This window comes from Mauremys reevesii, linkage group 6 (assembly GCF_016161935.1).
Source record: "Mauremys reevesii isolate NIE-2019 linkage group 6, ASM1616193v1, whole genome shotgun sequence".
Lineage (NCBI taxonomy): Eukaryota > Metazoa > Chordata > Testudines > Geoemydidae > Mauremys > Mauremys reevesii.
In genome coordinates, this window is record NC_052628.1 from 111,766,589 (window position 1) to 111,784,757 (window position 18,169).

The window sequence follows — 18,169 nt, forward strand, 5'->3', positions numbered from 1 at the left end:
AGGAGTGTGGCGGGCCTGGCACCGCACCACCCCTTTGGGGCAGGGTGGGGATGGGGTGTTGGAACCTCGCCACTCCCAAGTTTGCATGCTCACCTCTCTGTGGGCAACCCGATGAAACCTAATAGCCTCCCTCCACGCAATCACCCCTTGGTTGGGGTAGTGTGTCCTAATGGCCAGAGTCCATATAAATCACTCCCCACATTGGAGCAGTGCGGCCTAATGGCCAGAGTCCATACAATCCCCCTCGCAAGCAGGGTAGTACGGCCTAGTGGCCGGAGTCTGGGTAACTCACCCCAAATGTCCGAGCAGTCTGGCCCAATAGCCAGGATCCATATGATTCCCGTGCTGGACAGGAGGGGAACCTGGGCCTGACCTCTCCACTGGGTCCCGATCCAGGACCCTCGTAGTGGCCCTGGCTTGGCGGGGGTCTGCCCGAAACATGCCGAACCTCTGTGTGGCTTTAATGCCGTTTGCCTCTAAAGTTCCCCTGGGTCGCTTCCTACCATAACCTCCAGGTCCTCCACTTTGTGGGGTCCTCTGGTCTGTTCCCCTTCTGTGACATACTCCGCCTGGACATCAGGGCGCGTCCTGGCTCAGCAGGCTTCCAGATCCTGGAGCGCAGGCTGTCACTCCTCGGGAGCTGGTGGCCTGCCTCCTTCCCCTCTGGTGGTCAGCCCAGACTATGCAGTTCTTCAGGCTTTTATACTTGTTCTCCAGTTGGAGCATGCCCAGCAGAGCCCCAGGGGCGTGGCTTCTTCTGCTAGGAATGAAGGGTAACCCCTGCGGTACCAGTGTGGGGCCGCACTGCCCTGTCACAAGGAGAATTACAATATTTTTTTTAAAGGGACGGGGATAAGTAGGAAGGTTAAGTATTCTAATCTATTCTAACTGAAAACTATAAACTAAGACTAATGGAAGAAAGGTTATTTCTAAGCTGTGCGGCGCTGCTGAGTGCTGCAACTCAAGCCAACAGCGGTAGAGAAGGAACTGAGAGGGAGTGGTCGCACAGTGCCAGTTACCTGCCTGAAGTGTCACGAGACAGGGATTGTGCATGTGCGACCCAACTGGGCACTGCTACCATAAATCTCCAGCTACGAGTGCGGGGGCGCATCGACACCCAAAGGGGAGCACCCACAGGGACATCACTCAAAGAAGAACCAAAGGTTCACTGACATCAGAGCTATAAATTAGCCTCACTATAGAGGATCTGGCTCCCAGGGATTTCGTGTTAAACTGAAATACATTCCATGTTCTATAATGTGATCTAATGTTATTCCAGGGCCTGGTCTACACTAGGACTTTAATTCGAATTTATCAGCGTTAATTGACTAACTAACCAACCACCCACACACCACCAGATTTAATTTAATTCTGAGGAGGGCTCTTTGGTTGATTTTTGGTACTCCACCGGCAGGTGGAGTAACGCGCTTGCTGGCTCCTCGAATTGAAGCCGGGTGGATGCGGTCAAACGACTCAGGCTGCTCCCTATCCTATCACACACTCTTCACCTGTCTGGCTGCTGACTGCAGCTTGGATCTCTGGCCAGCCACAGCCACAATGAAAATGACCCGATTCATTTCATTTTCTGGCGGTTTTTGTCTGTGGTTTTTGTTCTGGGCGGAGGCGAGCTGACGGGCACCTTGCGCAGCGCAGAGCTCTCAGCAGAGAGAGCAGAGAAGAGAGTCCTGAAAGGTCCCCAGAATAGAAGGACCGGAAGTCCAGGATCTGATCTGTGTGTGGGTCTGGAGTGAGAGGCTGTGCTCTGCTCTGTAAGCTCCCTCGAACAAGGCGAAGAGAAGGAAAGGTCTAAAAGGTCTCTACAGCCATGACAAGTGCAGGCGAGCGTGAAATGCGCGTGGGTAGAACAGGAAGGACAAAAGAAAAAAAAGCGGCAAGGCAAAAAGCGCTCCGGGGCCAGACATGCCCGCTGCTCTGCAGAGCATGCCATGCTGCATGCCATGGCATGCCACCAGTGCAGGTGCAATTCTCTACGGTGGACTTGCAATAGTGTGCCGGGACAGTGGACGACTGTTTCCGATGGGATGGAAAGAGATGGGAGATGGAGGAAGGGCAGGCGAAGGGAAAGGGGGTGAGACAGCGACACTCTTCACACTCTTCATCTCTTCATCACCCCACAGAGCCACGTCACCCGCATCAACTCACAGAGAGGAAGAGAAACGCAGCCCGCCACAAGTGCTACAAACAATCAGGGAGTTTTAAACAGGGAACAGGATACAAAATAAAAATTATATAAATAAAAATTTAAAAATAATATAAACAAAAATACATATAGAAACAAACAGCAATGGAGCACTAGTCAATACAGCAATGGGCAAAAATCTGGGAGAGGAAGAAAAAGAAAGGGATCAGCAGCAAAAAAGCTCTCAGAGCTGGAGTTGCTTAGGCAAGGCTTTTGGTGGGTGCTCCGTTGAAGCACACCTCAGGTTCCCATACCATCTCAGCATCAGAGAGCACGGCAGCGCTAGGGTCATGGGGGGGGGGGCTTCTATTGCTGTGCTTCTATTAACATCCTCAGCTCTCTCTGTGGCCTGACCTGTGGAAGTGCTAGTGGTAGTGGAGTGGCTGCATCTTATTGTGTACTGTAGTGTACTAGCATGTTTTGCTGTACTTTATTTACTTTGCATAACAGAGCATAAGAATTAACCTTTTACAACTTTGCTTAAGAATGACCTCATTTTACAGAGTTTTAGAGAATTTAACATAAGCCCCAGAGAGGATTTGCAGGGCCTCAGAGGGGAAAAGCGCAGGTCTCTTTTTGGCGGTGTGCCGGCGACACCTGCACTTTGGCTCATCTTTTCTGCTTTGCACATTGCCAGCACAGCAGAGCAGTCTGCACTACTATCTCTGTAGCAGTGCAGCACAGCAGGCTGCAGCTGCATGTAGCAAGAGGGATGCTGTCCTCTCTCTCAGTGCATCTATCCAGTGCAATCGCTGTCAATGCGCGCTCCCGAGATCTCGGACTATGAGAAGTCTCTGAGACTTCTTCCTTTCTTGGAAAATCTTCTCCTGTTGTGAGAAAACTGTGTTTTTACTGTTGACTTCAAGGTATTTGTTTCACTTTCCTGCCTCACTTCATCACACGCTTCACAACCCTTCACGCCCTGCCCGCCATCCCCCTCGCAGAGGCTGGCAGAGGCTAGACGCCACAAGAAAAGAAGAGAAAGACCAGACCAGGACAGAGAGGAGAGAGCCAGAGCTGAGAGCCAGAGCAGAGAGCCCAGGCAGAGCCTGGAGGCCCAGGGAGGAGGCAGAGCACAGACAGCAGGGAAGACCAGCAGGCGCAGCAACGCCGGAATGCAGTGCTTGGAGAGAGAGAGCGACCGGCCTGCGGGACAAGCAGCGTAGACAGGCAGCCTGTAGAGGTTCTGCCAGGCTACAGGCAGGAGCAGGCCCCCAGGCAGAACAAGTGCAACCCCCCCAGAGTGGGAGAAGAAGGAGGAAGTCCCAAGAAGGGCCGTGAGGTCTGCACTGGGCCCAGACCTCGCGCCAGAACACACCAGGCGCTAATGTACAAGACACCTCTCGCTGTAAACACCAGAACACCCTTCCCTTAGACCAATCCAAAGCGTATAACATTATTAAAGCGGTTCCATGTTTTCTCTCTGTTTCATTAACTTTTTTTGTCAGAAGACTTTGTGGGACCCCTTTTGTTTACAGTGCAGTTTGTGGGGTTTGTTTTTACTAGAAGGGGCACAGACAGGGGTCACTGGTGGGCAGCAGGCAGGCAGGGTCAGGCAGGGTCAACAGCAGGCCAGATGTGCTGGCTGGCAGGGACAGTCTGTGTGTATCCTGTGCCTGTTCATGCATTTGGTAAAAGGCAGGCTTCCTGGTGCTGCATTGGGACCTTCCCTCCATCCTGTGGCCTTGGTGCCCCTGCACCCCTCCCGACTTCCACCCCAAGCCCTTCACACCCCTCATGCAGCCCTCACCCTCACCCCGCCCCAACCCCCAGCCCACCCCCCACCGCCCACCAGCCAGGGCACCTTCCCCACCTCACCCACCCCAACCCCCAAACACCATCACAACTTCATTTACATGTTTCTAAAATCAACCAGAAAAAACAGGAAAAACAAAAAAAAACCAGTCAAACTAATTAGATCAAAAACTCATGTAAAACCAAAAACGTCCTTGGTTAGTCAAAAAAACTTTATTTATGATCAAAAGTCAATAAAATCAGGACGTATAAAAAAGGCTCTTATCTCAAGCTGCTCTGAAACCTCTTGGGAATAAGTGCTACTGGGATCTGATCTGCCTCAACCTGCTTCCAAGCCACTGATCTGCCACAGGGGCTGATGGCCGGCCAAACTCCAATGGACTAAAGCGCACAGCTTGCTCTCTCAGAGATTGTGCTCGTCACAGCAAGAGCACAGAGATTGTGGGGGCACCCGCTTCCTCAGATCAAGCACAGAGCAGCTTTTCTCAGTCTTGCTCCGATCCCAGTTTCGCTGATGTCCACACAAGTTGAAGAGTGGCACATGGCTGATGTCAGTCCTCTTCAGTTACAAGAGGCTCGGGTATGCCAGGCCCCCGGCCAGAGTCCCTTTTCCCCCAAGATGGCTTTAGGCGGTAGCATAAGGAAGCATTCGCCAGTGGTCCCATCTGCACACCCCTCCTGAAGGAGGTTGCTGGTCCGGCCCTGGCCCACCAGGTCATTGTTGAACTTGAAACCGTCATGAACCCACACCCACCACCCGGAACAATGCCCACCCACGCCCTGCCCCTGGCCACCACACTTTGCCCACACGAAAAGCAGCACCCACAATCGGTTAATGCCCTCCCATAATGTACGGCCTGATAATGGGGAAGGTGCGTACTCCATGACATAGTTTGCGACAGCACCCCACCAGTCACTGCCTCGATCATCTGCTTCCCCACCGCTGGAATCAGCCCAGGATGACAGTGCCCAGCCATCCAGTGGCCCATTGACAACAGTCGGCTTTGACTACAGGCTGCTTGTATTGCAGAGCCGCTGAGTGGCGACACTTCCACTGACCGGTAGCTGTCTGCTCCTCTGGTGCCAGGCTACTGGGGCAGGGCCAGGGCACGGCACATTTCCTGTTTGCAGCTCCTGGTGGCTTGTTCAGCGGTGCAGGGCAGCCAAGGAAGTCCTGGCGCTCAGGGCGGTCCAGCCACGGTGTGCAGTTCACCACCTGTCCCGTGTCCAGCCCTCCGTAGCAGTCTGCACAGTCCCCAGCCAGTGTCCCCACTATGCGTCCCACCTCCCCACACCTGCATTCTCCCAGACTGCCAGCCCATCCTCCCCACGCCATGCACCGCTTCCGCTGCCACTCGCCACTCCTGCTTCTGGCCCAGACTGCTCCCCCTGCTCTCACCCTGACTCTCCCGCCCCGGCAGCGCCTCCTGCCATGCGCGCAGCGCTTTCTGACTGCGTTGTGCTGCAGCGGATGATCGCGCGACCAGCGACAGCGCGCGCTGGCGCCGCGGATGGAGCGGGCGCGAGATTCCAGGCGCGGGGCGCTTTCAAGCTGGCGACATGGACCCGAAGGCGAACAGCAGGGGGGCGGCCTTTCAAGGCATGGACAGCGGGATTCGCCCAGTGTTGGGACAGCGCAGCCCACAAAGCACGGGGGAAGTCGGGGCAATGGGCAGCGGGGATTTGTTCTTCCCATGAATGCTTTGACAATGTGGCACCCGAAAAAGTAGGGGAGAAATCCATTGGTGACTTTTCAAGTCGGTGCACCGAGTAAAGCCCAGGACTATTGTTATATTAAACAAATCCTAATACAGATGTAACATTTTTGTGGTGTGTTTTATCCAGATTGAAGACTAGAGAATAAACTCGTGAGAAAAGGGGAATAATTCTGTTAGCAACTTTAATCTGTTCCATAATATTTTTGAAGTTTGAATATAATCAATGCGTTGACCAGGAAGTCATAGAGTCAAATCTTTTCTCTGGGTTAAAATGTACCATTGACTTGAATGGAATTTTGCCCATTTACCAGAAAAGAATTTTGCCTAAAATTTGAATAGCCAGGTAGAACTGAATATGAGCAGTTACTAATTTTAAAAGTATCATCCCACCCTTTTATTGAATGATGCGTTTAGGTCAACAGTTTATTCTTTAAAAGCAGCAAAGAATCCTGTGGCACCTTATAGACTAACAGACGTTTTGCAGCATGAGCTTTCGTGGGTGAATACCCACTTCGTCGGATGCAAGTTTATTCTTTAACGACTTACAGCACTGACTATAGGGAATAGTCCAAGTTTAGATTAAAATTCTGGTCTGACATAATAGAGAAAACACTAATATGATTAAGCAAATATGAACTCCAGGTTGCACCATAAGCACTAGTGGTTTTTATAAACATAGAGCAACATGACATTTCGCTATACAATAGACAGTCCTTGGTGAGCTAGGATCCTCATATTTCCCTCTGAAGTTATACCCTAATTTTACTTTTTTGGCTTACTTGTAGTTAATTCCTACTTAGCACAATGGTTAAAACGTGGCTTTGAAGAACTAAACCTGCTATGCAGATATATTTAAGAACTTCATATTTTATTTAAATATATACTGCCTATTAAACTAGAGTTTTGTAGATCTTCTCCTGTTAACATGTTTTTCCAACCCAGAAACAGAATGAAGCACATCAACCAGGAACAACAACATTTGTATCAGCCTCCTGCATCTATTCTTCAGCTAAAACCTGGAGCAGTTTTTTCCCCTCCAATAGGTACATACTATACTTCTGCACCATGGTCTGGGACAATAAGGTAGTGAGGCCTCTGAGAACAGCTGTAGGATAGCACTGCATGATAGACCAACATAAATAAATCATCACATTCAGTTTCTATTGAAATGTAACTGCATTCAACTGTATATCCTCTAGCAAAGCAGGCTGGTGCATGCTCTGTTTACATATGGTAGTTGCTTTCTAGCTTAAAGAAAGCTTTTGAACAGCTGTGGAATACTTAAGCCCCACCACACTGAACCTGGTTTCTCATTTTACTGCTACTAGTAGCGCCACTGGTGGAACTGAACAGAAAATCGCATTGTGGCAGGAATAGACCATCGGTCCCTGACTTTACATATAATCAAAACTTGCCAAATGTCAAGTTAACACAATGTATGTAAGATGCAGGGACAGAGTCAGTACATTTGTTGTTGATAGGTAAGTGCTCTAATAGATTTGGGGAACCATTATGCCACCACGGCACTTCAGGACGACAAAGTCGGAGGAATGTGGTCACTGAACATTTAAATTGGATAACTAGGGACTCAGGACATGAAATGAACATGCTCCATGCAATGGAAAATGGCAATAGTGTGGGCATGTCCTGTTTGTCATCTTCTTAATAATAGTGTAATAGAAATCAAGGGCACTGCTCAGGTGCTATGCTGGATCAGGGCCAGATAGGGTGACCAGATGTCCCGATTTTATAGGGACAGTCCCAATTTATGGATCTTTTTCTTATATAGGCTCCTATTACCACCTACTCCCATCCTAATTTTTCCACACTTGCTGTCTGCTCACCCTAGAGCCAGACTGTTCAGTACCTTGCAAGCTAGCCCTCAGTGCAGAGGTGAAAGTAAGCCGGTATGGCCCGGTACAGCATACCAGCAAGAGCCAGTACGCCGTGCTGGACTGCACCGGCTTCCGTGGTGGGGACTTAAAGGGCCCGGTGTTCCAGCCACTGCGGGGAGCCCCGGGCCCTTTAACCTCCTTGCAGCTCTGGCAGCTGGGCTCGGGCAGGGATTCAAAGGGCCCAGAGCTCCCGCGGCTGCTTTAAGTCACCCCGGAGCCCCGGGGGCTCCCAGCTGCCTCTGGAGCTGGGAGCCCCAGGGTCATTTAAAGGCTCTGGGGGCTCCCAGACACAGCCCGTGCCCCAGGGCCTTTAAATCTTGAGAGGCCCCGCCTCGAGGCCATACACCCCCTCAGGACTCCGGCCGTACCAGTAAGTCCTGTAAGTTACTTTCACCCCTGCCTCAGTGATTTTGACCAGTCACACAGAATGGAAGTTTGTTGCATAGATGGAAAATTGAACCCAAATATCTCAAGTCCCAGTGCGGTGACTTTGCCGTAAGATCGTTCTCCCTTTTCTGGCTTCATGATTTTCCTCCTTCGTTTACAATGCCCCAGATCATCAGTTTTGCCAAAGATTTACCACAGTGAAATGCATCTGTCACAACACTAAAGCTGCTTCACTGAAGAGGCTGAACAGGTTAGTGGCCTGCAACATGATGGACAATGATTACGATGGAGTATGTATGGTACAGTCAGACTTCTGCACTGTTTGCTAACTGGATGCTAATATAGCTTTAAAAAAATCTTGATTCAAAAAATACATTAATATTTTTGCTCTTCCAGTTCACTTGCATCAGATCCTATAAGCATAGAGGACTATTTGTGTGAATAAATTGCCCTATGGTTCCACTTAAGCTGAGTTCCCTCCTGCCCCCACCCTGCACAGATGATTTCTGTGTAGATATTTGCTTAAGCCTTACAGCCCTGTGTGTGATATGTGGTCAAGCAGTAGACAGAGGATAGGCACATACATATGACTGCCTTCTAGCTCAAAAGACAGCATCACTTTATTTAATCCAGTCAACTTTCAAAAACCTGCCTTTAAAAATATATGGCTTCAACAAAGAGAATATTCTTCTATTTAAAGTGTATAGTGTTTAGAGTTTATTAGTACATGTGTATAACTTCCTTCTGTGAAATAAAAGTATCTAGTGAAAATACGGTGGGTATTTACTACTTATTTAACATATATGCCCGTTATTGTTATAGCCCATTACACTCTTCAGCCCTAGGAACATAGGAACTGCCATAGCAGATCAGCTGCCTGTCTAACAGAGTATTCTGACAGTGCCCAGTACTAAAGGCCTCAGTGGAAGATGGAATAAACTCCACAGTTCACAATTCTGATATAACTAGCCCATATGGGAAGATTCCTTCCAACCATCATTGAGACATTGGCTTATGCCCTAAAGTATAAAACACCAACAATAAGACTTTTCAAAGGTATGTAGGTGTCTAAAGATGCAGTTTATCACTCTTGAAAGTCAGAGTAAGTGTCTGTGGCCTGGTCTACACTGTGGGGAAGGGAGGATCGATCTAAGTTACACAACTTCAGCTACATTGACTAGACGCAATGCAATAAATCGATCCCCGCTGGATTGATCGCTGCTCGCCGATCCAGCGGGTAGCGTAGACATACTCTGCATCTTTTAGGCACCTAAAATAGTTTTGAAAATCGGTCCCAAGAGCTGTTGAGTAAAAAGATGCACAAACGAAAAGTTACAAACAGCTTCGCTACATTATTAATGCATCATCCAGGAGAATCGCACTGACTTATGCTTGGGAAAAGGGGTGCTGCAAGGCAGGAACAGTAGGTACGTGTTAGAGGGCTTTCCGTCCACCCTCACACTTCCCTGGTTCTTGTCACGCAGGCAGCAAGCAGCAAAAGACCATAAGTCCAAAGTGGAAACAATGCAATGTTTATTGGGGTTAATTTCCAGCAAGCCCTTCCTTTTTGACCCCAGTTTATATAGTAATATTCTCAGCTATACCTTAACCAATCATTTTACTAAAATCTATCTAACCAATCCTAACATATTGTAACATAATTCTCTGACCGATTATATCCCACTACTCTAATTAAGTTACACCTAACAAAACTAATTATCCAGCAGACAGAAACAATTAGAGAACCAGAGAGATTAACAATAGAAAAGTGGGGGCCATAAAGATAAAACAATACAGAAATGAGGGCTTCACAACCACAACCATTGATAAGTGATTTCTTGCCAGATAGGATGCAAACTAAGTTTTCTTTAGCCCTTTTAAGAGCTGTTTCTTTATCTGGTGGTGATGGGCACTATCAGGACAGGATCATCTTCCTAATAGCCCAATACCACCTTATTTCAATGTGACTGGTTTGAAATGTGAGGACGTGATCCTACACTTCCCAGTTTATGGCTGCCCCGGCTGCTTGGCCGAAGGCCTTAGCCTAAGAACAGGGCCTCAGACTATCCTAGTCAGAGAAGGCCCAGACACAAGCAGATTTGTGATTTTGATTCTTTGTTTTATACCCCTGTAACTAGCTACGTGATAAAAATACACCTATGTTCTTAAAGTATAGGCTTTTACAGGCAGGCCTGCATATCTATATTCTAACAGTATGTACTAGTTAGATGCCTTATCTTCTCAGCTCCTTGCTTGTGTGGGTGTGTTAGGTATGTTATGTATGCAACCTTGCCTCTCACAGATGATTTTATCATTATTATTTTCCAGGGATTTATAATATTAAAGAATAAAAACAATGGGAAGCCCTTGTGGCAACTTAGAGACTAACAAATTTATTTGGGCATAAGCTTTGGTGGGCTCTAACCCACTTCATCAGATGCATGGAGTGAAAGAAAATACAGTAGGCAGGTATAAATACACAGCACATGAAAAAGATGGGAGTTGCCTTACCGAACTGGGGGTCAGTGCTAATGAGGCCAATTCAATCATGGTGGATGTGGCCCATTGTCAACAGTTGAGAAGAAGGTGTGAGTATCAACAGAGGGGAAAAAATATGTAGTGGGGGCACAAGACAATCAGCAGTAGTGTACTGCTCTCTAACGAGCTATATTGTGCAACAACTAGCTTCCCATGCCCACGTTCTCCATGAGACGGCCATTGGGCGTACTAAGGACTCAGTCATGACACAATACTAATAAAAATTGAGAGGGTCTCCCTCCCAAAGGCTCCTGTTTGTGAAGAACTACATCTGCTTCTGAATCAGCTAGGGCAGTGGTTCTCAAAGCCAGTCCACCGCTTGTTCAGGGAAGGCCCCTGGCGGGCCGGGCTGGTTTGTTTACCTGCCGCGTCCGCAGGTTCGGCCAAATGGGGGCTGTGGGAAGTGGCGCGGGCCGAGGGATGTGCTGGCCGCTGCTTCCCGCCTCCCACATTGGCCTGGAGCAGCGAACCGCAGCCAGTGGAAGCCGCGATCAGACAAACCTGCAGACACGGCAGATAAACAAACCAGCCCAGCCCACCAGGGGCTTTCCCTGAACAAGCGGCAGACTGGCTTTGAGAACCACTGAGCTGGGGGACTTAATGAAGACCATGATATTAGTCAAAATAGCCCTTGCTTTGCCGCAGATCCTATTCTTCATGAAACTCTTTAACCGGTTCAACTGTGCCGCTCCTGAACTGACTACACAATCAGAGACCGCGAGCTCCAGAGGTGATTGGAAGGTTTCACAAAGAATAGGATGTTCCTAACACTGTAGCTGTTGCTTTGTTGAAGATGCTGTTCTCAGTAAGATTGTTTAGTAGAAAAGCTTCATGAAGCTCCTGGGCTTTGACAAGCCAGAAACTACTACTTTGTAGGGGACCCTGCTTGCTATAAGTCTTGCTCTTCTTTGGCTCGGTGTACTAATAAATCAGTTATGATAAAGAACTATTTTTTAAAATTCTTTTTGTTAATTAGAAACTTTACATAAACTCTGGCAGCCCCTATTTCTCACTACATTCACATTGGTTACGCTCGTTTGTAGTTTAAGCTAGAGGAGCCTGAAAAAAAAGTCATATGAATAATAGCGAGCTTTTTTGTGCCAATTTTTAAGCGAGTCAAACTAATTAAACAGTTATCTTCAGACTCACTTACCACCTCCGACCCCCCTGCCCCATCAACCTTACTGGGATTATGTAATGCAAATTTGGAGCTGAAACACTATGGCTTTCCTATTAAAAAACAGGTTGAACTCCCACTTTAAGTGCAAAATATTACATTATGACATTGCACATTTCAACCAACTCTGCCATTATACTTAGAGTGACTGGTATCCAATGGCAAAGGTTGACATTTTAATGCTTGTTTGCTTCTTATGGCCAGATGCCAGAAGGCACAACCAAAATTAGGTTCCAAAAGGAGAGAGAGAGAGCAGCAGAGAGGTCGCGTGAATGTCAGTGTAATGAAAGGAATGCCATAGCCAGCAATGCTATGCCACATCACTTAAACGTGTATATGCAAATATCTTCCTCTTCATTAACACTCATGCTTCAGGCAGAGTGATGCTGCAATTCCCGCCTCCATTTTATGTAAACAATTGCCAATGTGTTGTATTCCCCACCCCTCTATGATTTGTCATGAAATGGTCAAATGAAGAATGTTTTAAAAATACACCCGTATCAGGTTCTGATTACATTCCTAGTTCTTATGGAAAATATCTTGCATTAGAACCATCACAGACTAATCCACGCACTAGCTTACATAGCTCAATATCCCTCTGTGAGGGCCAGAAATCCACGCGGCCATGAGTACTGGGTTTGGCTGCTGCTTTTGGATCTCTGATGTAGCTGAAAGGCATGTAGACACTCATGCAGCCAGTCAGCTGTATATTAACTAGGCACCAGTGAGGGCTCAAGGGCAGTGTTCACCCCCACTACGTGTATGGAATAATTTTTTCCTCAAGAAATGAATATATGATGCATAAGGTTGAGCCTACACCCTATTTGGCAGATATTCAGTCATTGATGCACCAAACACTGTTTTTAGGATGATAGGATTTCACAGATTACATATATTTTGCCCTCACACGGTTGTGTGCTCCTCAAATGCATGTAATTCCAGTTTCTGATGGTTCCTTGTATTACTTGCATTATAGTAGCACCTGGATGCCCCAGGCAAGACGGGGGTCCTATTATGCTAGGCGCTACCCTCAAAAAGCAGAGAATCTAAACAGAAAAGACAACAGGTGGGAGGGAAAGCCCAGGTACTGAGCAGTAAAGTGACACATCTAAGATCATGCAGCAGGTGAGTGGCAGAACTGGCACTACAACATATATCAAGTCCCAATCTAGTGCCTTACCTTGTGACCACACTGCTTCACCTAGTGCATAGCCAAACTCGTGATCAGGCCCATATAGTATTAGGATTCATAAAATGGGTGGACATCTTGGACCGAATACTCAGGTTGGCTAGCAGATGTTCAAGCGGTTCATGAATCTACCATAACTGCATGGTTTGGGGGCTTGGATGATTATTTCAACTATCAATTGTAATAGAAACAACATGCCTAGAATTTCCTCTGTAACTGAAAGCCCACTCAGGTCCTTGAAGGCCTCTTGAATTTCTGCCAATGAGAAACAAAAGGAAAAAAGGAGGAAACAAGCAAATAAAGAGAATGGGAAAGTCTTTACAACACCTGGGAGATCTGTGGCAAATGTCAGGACGTACAGTGTGAGGGACTATGGGCTCCCCAGTACAGATCTGTCACAGAGTTTGGAAACCACTGGGATAATACTTTGTTCTATCTAAACTTTCAATGCACAAGAGCATGGAGCAGCTGACCTCGCTCATAAAACTTAGGAGACAAGTTTGTGACCTCAAAAAAAATAATCAGAGAATAAATGAAGTTTCTGAATCTCAGTTAATTTTCTGTATGCCTACACGAAACCCAATTGCTAATTATGCACATCAGCTGCTAGATGTAAGTATACCTCAGGGTTTAGTGCTGTATCATTGCAATGTGAACCAAGATCAGTGATTGATCACGGTGCTGGTAGCCATATGTGGAACATGGAAATTTCTGGGGCGTCTCACATAAAAGCTTTCCACCTGTCTGGATATTTATACTTAGAATAATCTTCCATCCAGACTTGCTGCTGTTGGGAGATTATAAGCCTCATTAGTATTCCCTTATGATAAAAAGAAATAGCTTGATATAAACCTGTCCTGTGCAATGCTTGGAAATTTAGCCCCCAGTGTCGGATACAGGATACTCTAACGTTAATAGCTCCATGAATAGAATCAGGCTTCATCTTCATTATTAACTAGGGGTGTGATTCTCCTACTTGTGTACACACACTTACACTCGCGTTCATCGAGCTAACTCAAGTATAAATAGATTCATAGAAGTGTAGGCCTGGAAGGGACCTCGAGAGGTCATGTAGTCCACACCCCTTCACTCAAGGCAGGACTATGTAATAACTAGACCACAGCTGCAGTAATAGAGGTCTTGGCAGAGGGGCATGGCTGAGCTGGGCAGAGTACAAACCCTCCTGAAATGGGAGAATTGACTGGTTAGGATATATTGTGCTTCCCCTTACACTGAGCAGTTCTTTATTCTGCAAATACTGCCAGCACCTTTGCTGAGCAAGGTACTACTCAGTAGGAGTAATGTTGGAACCGTCTGCCCCTTTGTTTTGTTGTCATGGTGAAACAATCTGGGATTCATCAGTAACTATACAATTTTAATCTTTGTTATGGGGAAAGGCACCAGGCAGTGCTGTTCTATAGAGTCTGACAAGTTCTTTTTCTTAGAGTGCAGTGTTCAGTCTGAAGAAATGCCACATTGCTACTCTTGTGGTGCCATTTGTTTTGGGGGGATATGTGGCAAGAAACAGGAGAATTTGTTCACTTCTTTAATATCTCTAATTAGTGTTAATTCTTGAAGCAGGGTGTCTTCTTTGGAACCAGATGTTGTTGTTCTGGCAGAGATTCCTGAAAAAGGGGATTGATTGCTTCTGTGCTATTGGTAACCACCTCTGTTCTAGGACTAGCAGATGGGTGTAAAATTAGTTACATTAATATACTCCGACTCTGCACTGCTCGTTTTTCTCCAACAGATCTACCTCTAAGGCTCCCAGACACCTACTCCAGTTGAGCATGGGGCAACTATACACAGACAACGTACACCCCTACACACTCTGCACATTTATATTCGAAGAGCTAGTCTAAAAAAAAATGTAGCAGAGTAATATTTACATCTTCTTACCATAAAATATGCAACTCTTACTACAATAATATTTATTTAAATGCATCTATGTATTGAAATTTATGTACGATAAGTAAGCAGTCCATTTACCCCACATTATCGATGATCCACAGTGCACAGTAGAAAAGCTCCAGCAATGCAAGCTCCCACTTGTAGGAGTGCATTTTTATCAAGTACTCCTTGTGGCATGATAAAGAAAGTCTGATTGGTCCATGGATTGAAGGAGAGCCAGTTGAAAGTTTTCAGAAAATGTCACTTTTTTGAAACTGAAATGTTTCGCAGAATAAAATTTTGCTTAAGAAGAATTAATCCAAATGGCGTATTCCAAGAAGACTGAAACCTTGACTTCTTTGGAACAGAATGCTTCAATTTTTTTTTTATTTGGAAATGACTTTTGGTTTCACTTTTATTTTAAACTATAATAAAGTTAAAACTGGAAAAACATTTTGATTGACCCAAAATGATTTTTTTCCAGGATTTTCTTTCACAGGAAATTTTTGTTTGTTTGGCAAAGCGCTTCAGAATTCCCCATGAAATGGGAAAACCCAGTTCCCACATAACTCTAGCGTGATGCTCATGGCCCTTAACTGGCAATGTTAATCTCTGAACATAAGGAGTTTGCTGGGCATTGCATAAAGACACCAAGTGACTGTTATTTAAGAAGACTCCAATCTCTCACCAGTAGCCAGAGTTCTTCCCCTCCAACATTCCCCCTTAGGCAAGCTTCTGGGAGATAGATGCTTAGACCTGGTAGTGTAGGGAACATAAGAACATAAGTGATCTCTCTCCTGCCATCCATCTCCATCCTCTGAGGCTAGGGACACCATTCCTTACCCATCCTGGCTAATAGCCATTAATGGACAACCTCCATGAATTTATCCAGTTCTCTTTTAAACACTGTTATAGTCCTAGCCTTCATAACCTCCTCAGGTAAGGAGTTCCACAAGTTGACTGTGCGCTGCGTGAAGAAGAACTTCCTTTTATTTGTTTTAAACCTGGTGCCTACTAAGGGAAGAAATGGGAGTTGCAATCTAGTGGTTAACCATTTCAGATTTTGGCACGTGTTTTGTCTTGACATTTGGCTAGAATGATGATTGCTCACTGGCTAAAAGGTAAAACTGAAGATTACTTTCTGGGGTCAGGAAAAACGTATTTTCATGATGCAGCAAAGTAGTCATGCCATGGTTTCAGGGCACAGAAAATGCCTTTGTCTGGGCACTGTCAATAACAGCATGCAACACAGGGAATAGTTATGTCAGGTGGCTATTTCTCTTGACCCAAAGAACTACAAGATAGTATCCCCAGATTCAACTGTTTGTTATCCATGCAGCTTAGAGTTTCTGGTTAGTTCTTATGCAGCAGCTTTCTGGGGGTGGGGCTCTGAAGTGACTCATCTCTATTCCCCCTCCAATATCTAGGCTTCATCAGGATGCAACTTGCATTAGAAACAATTAGGAACTTAAAACAATTGTTATACAAATAAAATTAAAGAAAATATAGTCACTTACTGCAGTAGTGCATTAAGTAGGGTCATTTGCAGCATCATTCCCAGAACCCTCTACAATTGGTGAGTGAATGTTTTAAGAAAAGTCACAACTTATAATTGCAGATCAACAAATCATGTCCTCTGATGTAAAACCAGGCTGATGTCAGAATGATTGATTGTGACTCACTTCCTGCCTCAGTGTGCCTGACAAAATCAGCATGGCATGTGTGTGTTTATATGGCACGACTCGTGCTAAGGTTTCCTTTTTTATTAGTCCTCTATTGGTATTTCACAAGCCCTCTGATGTTACTGCTGTACACAGGACTGCATGTGTGAACAAAGCAGTCAAATAACTGGAAATCTCTGGTGTAAAATAATTTCTAACACATGCAGGGAAAAACCTATTCAATTATTCACGAGTTGCAAGTGAGCAAGAACCACTGAACAAATACAGCCCAAATATAACATAGATAGAATGTGGGGAGAGAAGAAAAAGACTATGAAATCCTGCTTAACTCCATAAGAATAAACCACTCAGGCCTGCTATACTAACATATTATAAGAAAAACCTTGGTCTACCTTGAAGCAACGACAGCCTGTAATATAGCAGTGTTTCACTTCTGCAGTATAATTTTATGTTTTCTTCTGATGTGAAATCACTTGGCAGAGGATTGTAGAAAGAAATAGAAGAGAGGCTCTAGAGACAAGAGAACGAATGAAAAAGATTTGATGACTCAGTGAGAGCTGTTGCTTTCATGTTAATTTGTACGGTAGTGTGAAGGTTCTTTGCAAGGACAGAAACTTTACTTTTCTTTCTTCACACCCCCCTGGATGCTCCTTTGAAAAAAAGCTAAATATACCCCTCTTTTGTGTTTGAACACTGCTGCATGAAGAAGAAAAAAAAATGGGTTAAGCAGGTTTGAATGAGTTCAGGGACTCCTGAAGACAGGCATATTTGCTGACTTGCAGATACCATAGGTAATTGTACTTCTCACACACCACCTTAATTTATGGTGACTGGCTGAATCATAGAATCATAGACTTTAAGGTCAGAAGGGACCATTATGATCGTCTAGTCTGACCTCCTGCACAACACAGGCCACAGAATCTCACCCATCCACTCCTGTATCAACCCCCTAACCTATGTCTGAGTTATTGAAGTCCTCAAATCGTGGTTTAAAGACTTCAAGGTGCAGAGAATCCTCCAGCAAGTGACCCGTGCCCCACATTGCAGAGGAAGGCAAAAAAAAACAGGGCCTCTGCCAATCTGCCCTGGAGGAAAATTCCTTCCCAACCCCAAATATGACGATCAGCTAAACCCTGCGCATGTGGGTAAGACTCACCAGCCAGCACCCAGGAAAGAATTCTCTGTAGTAATTCAGATCCCACCCCATCTAACATCCCATCACAGGCCATTGGGCATATTTACCGCTAATAGTCAACGATCAAAAATTGCCAGAATTAGGCTATCACATCATACCATCCCCTCCATAAACTTATCAAGCTTAGTCTTGAAGCCAGATATGTCTTTTGCCCCCACTGCTCCCCTTGGAAGGCTGTTCCAGAACTTCACTCCTCTGATGGTTAGAAACCTCTCTCTAATTTCAAGTCTAAACTTCCTGATGGTCAGTTTATATCCATTTGTTCTTGTGTCCACATTGGTACTGAGTTTAAATAATTCCTCTCCCTCCCTGGTATTTATTCCTCTGATAGAAAGCAATCATATGGTTTGGAGTACCAGTTTGAATTTCAGGAAAGGGTTTAGCTTGTGTGAAAGATGGCCCATGGTCTGAAAAACACCTCATATGAGTGCTCAATGACTTCAGTACTTCTAGAAGACACCACATATATGTATGTAGATATGATTGTTTACAGAAAATTGTGAAGACCAAGTAGTTTCTGGTAACTGACCGATAGAATCACAC

At 45.7% G+C, this 18,169-nt stretch overlaps 1 long non-coding RNA gene across 2 annotated transcripts in view; it reads right to left on the minus strand.

The window, feature by feature from the left end:
* The window catches only part of LOC120407473, a 52,125-nt gene extending 35,777 nt beyond the window's left edge, over positions 1 to 16,348 (minus strand). For both annotated transcript variants that reach the window (XR_005600011.1, XR_005600012.1), the window contains exon 1: positions 16,267 to 16,348. This is a non-coding gene — a long non-coding RNA (uncharacterized LOC120407473). The remainder of the gene's footprint in view (positions 1 to 16,266) is intronic.
* Positions 16,349 to 18,169: the final 1,821 nt, after the last annotated feature.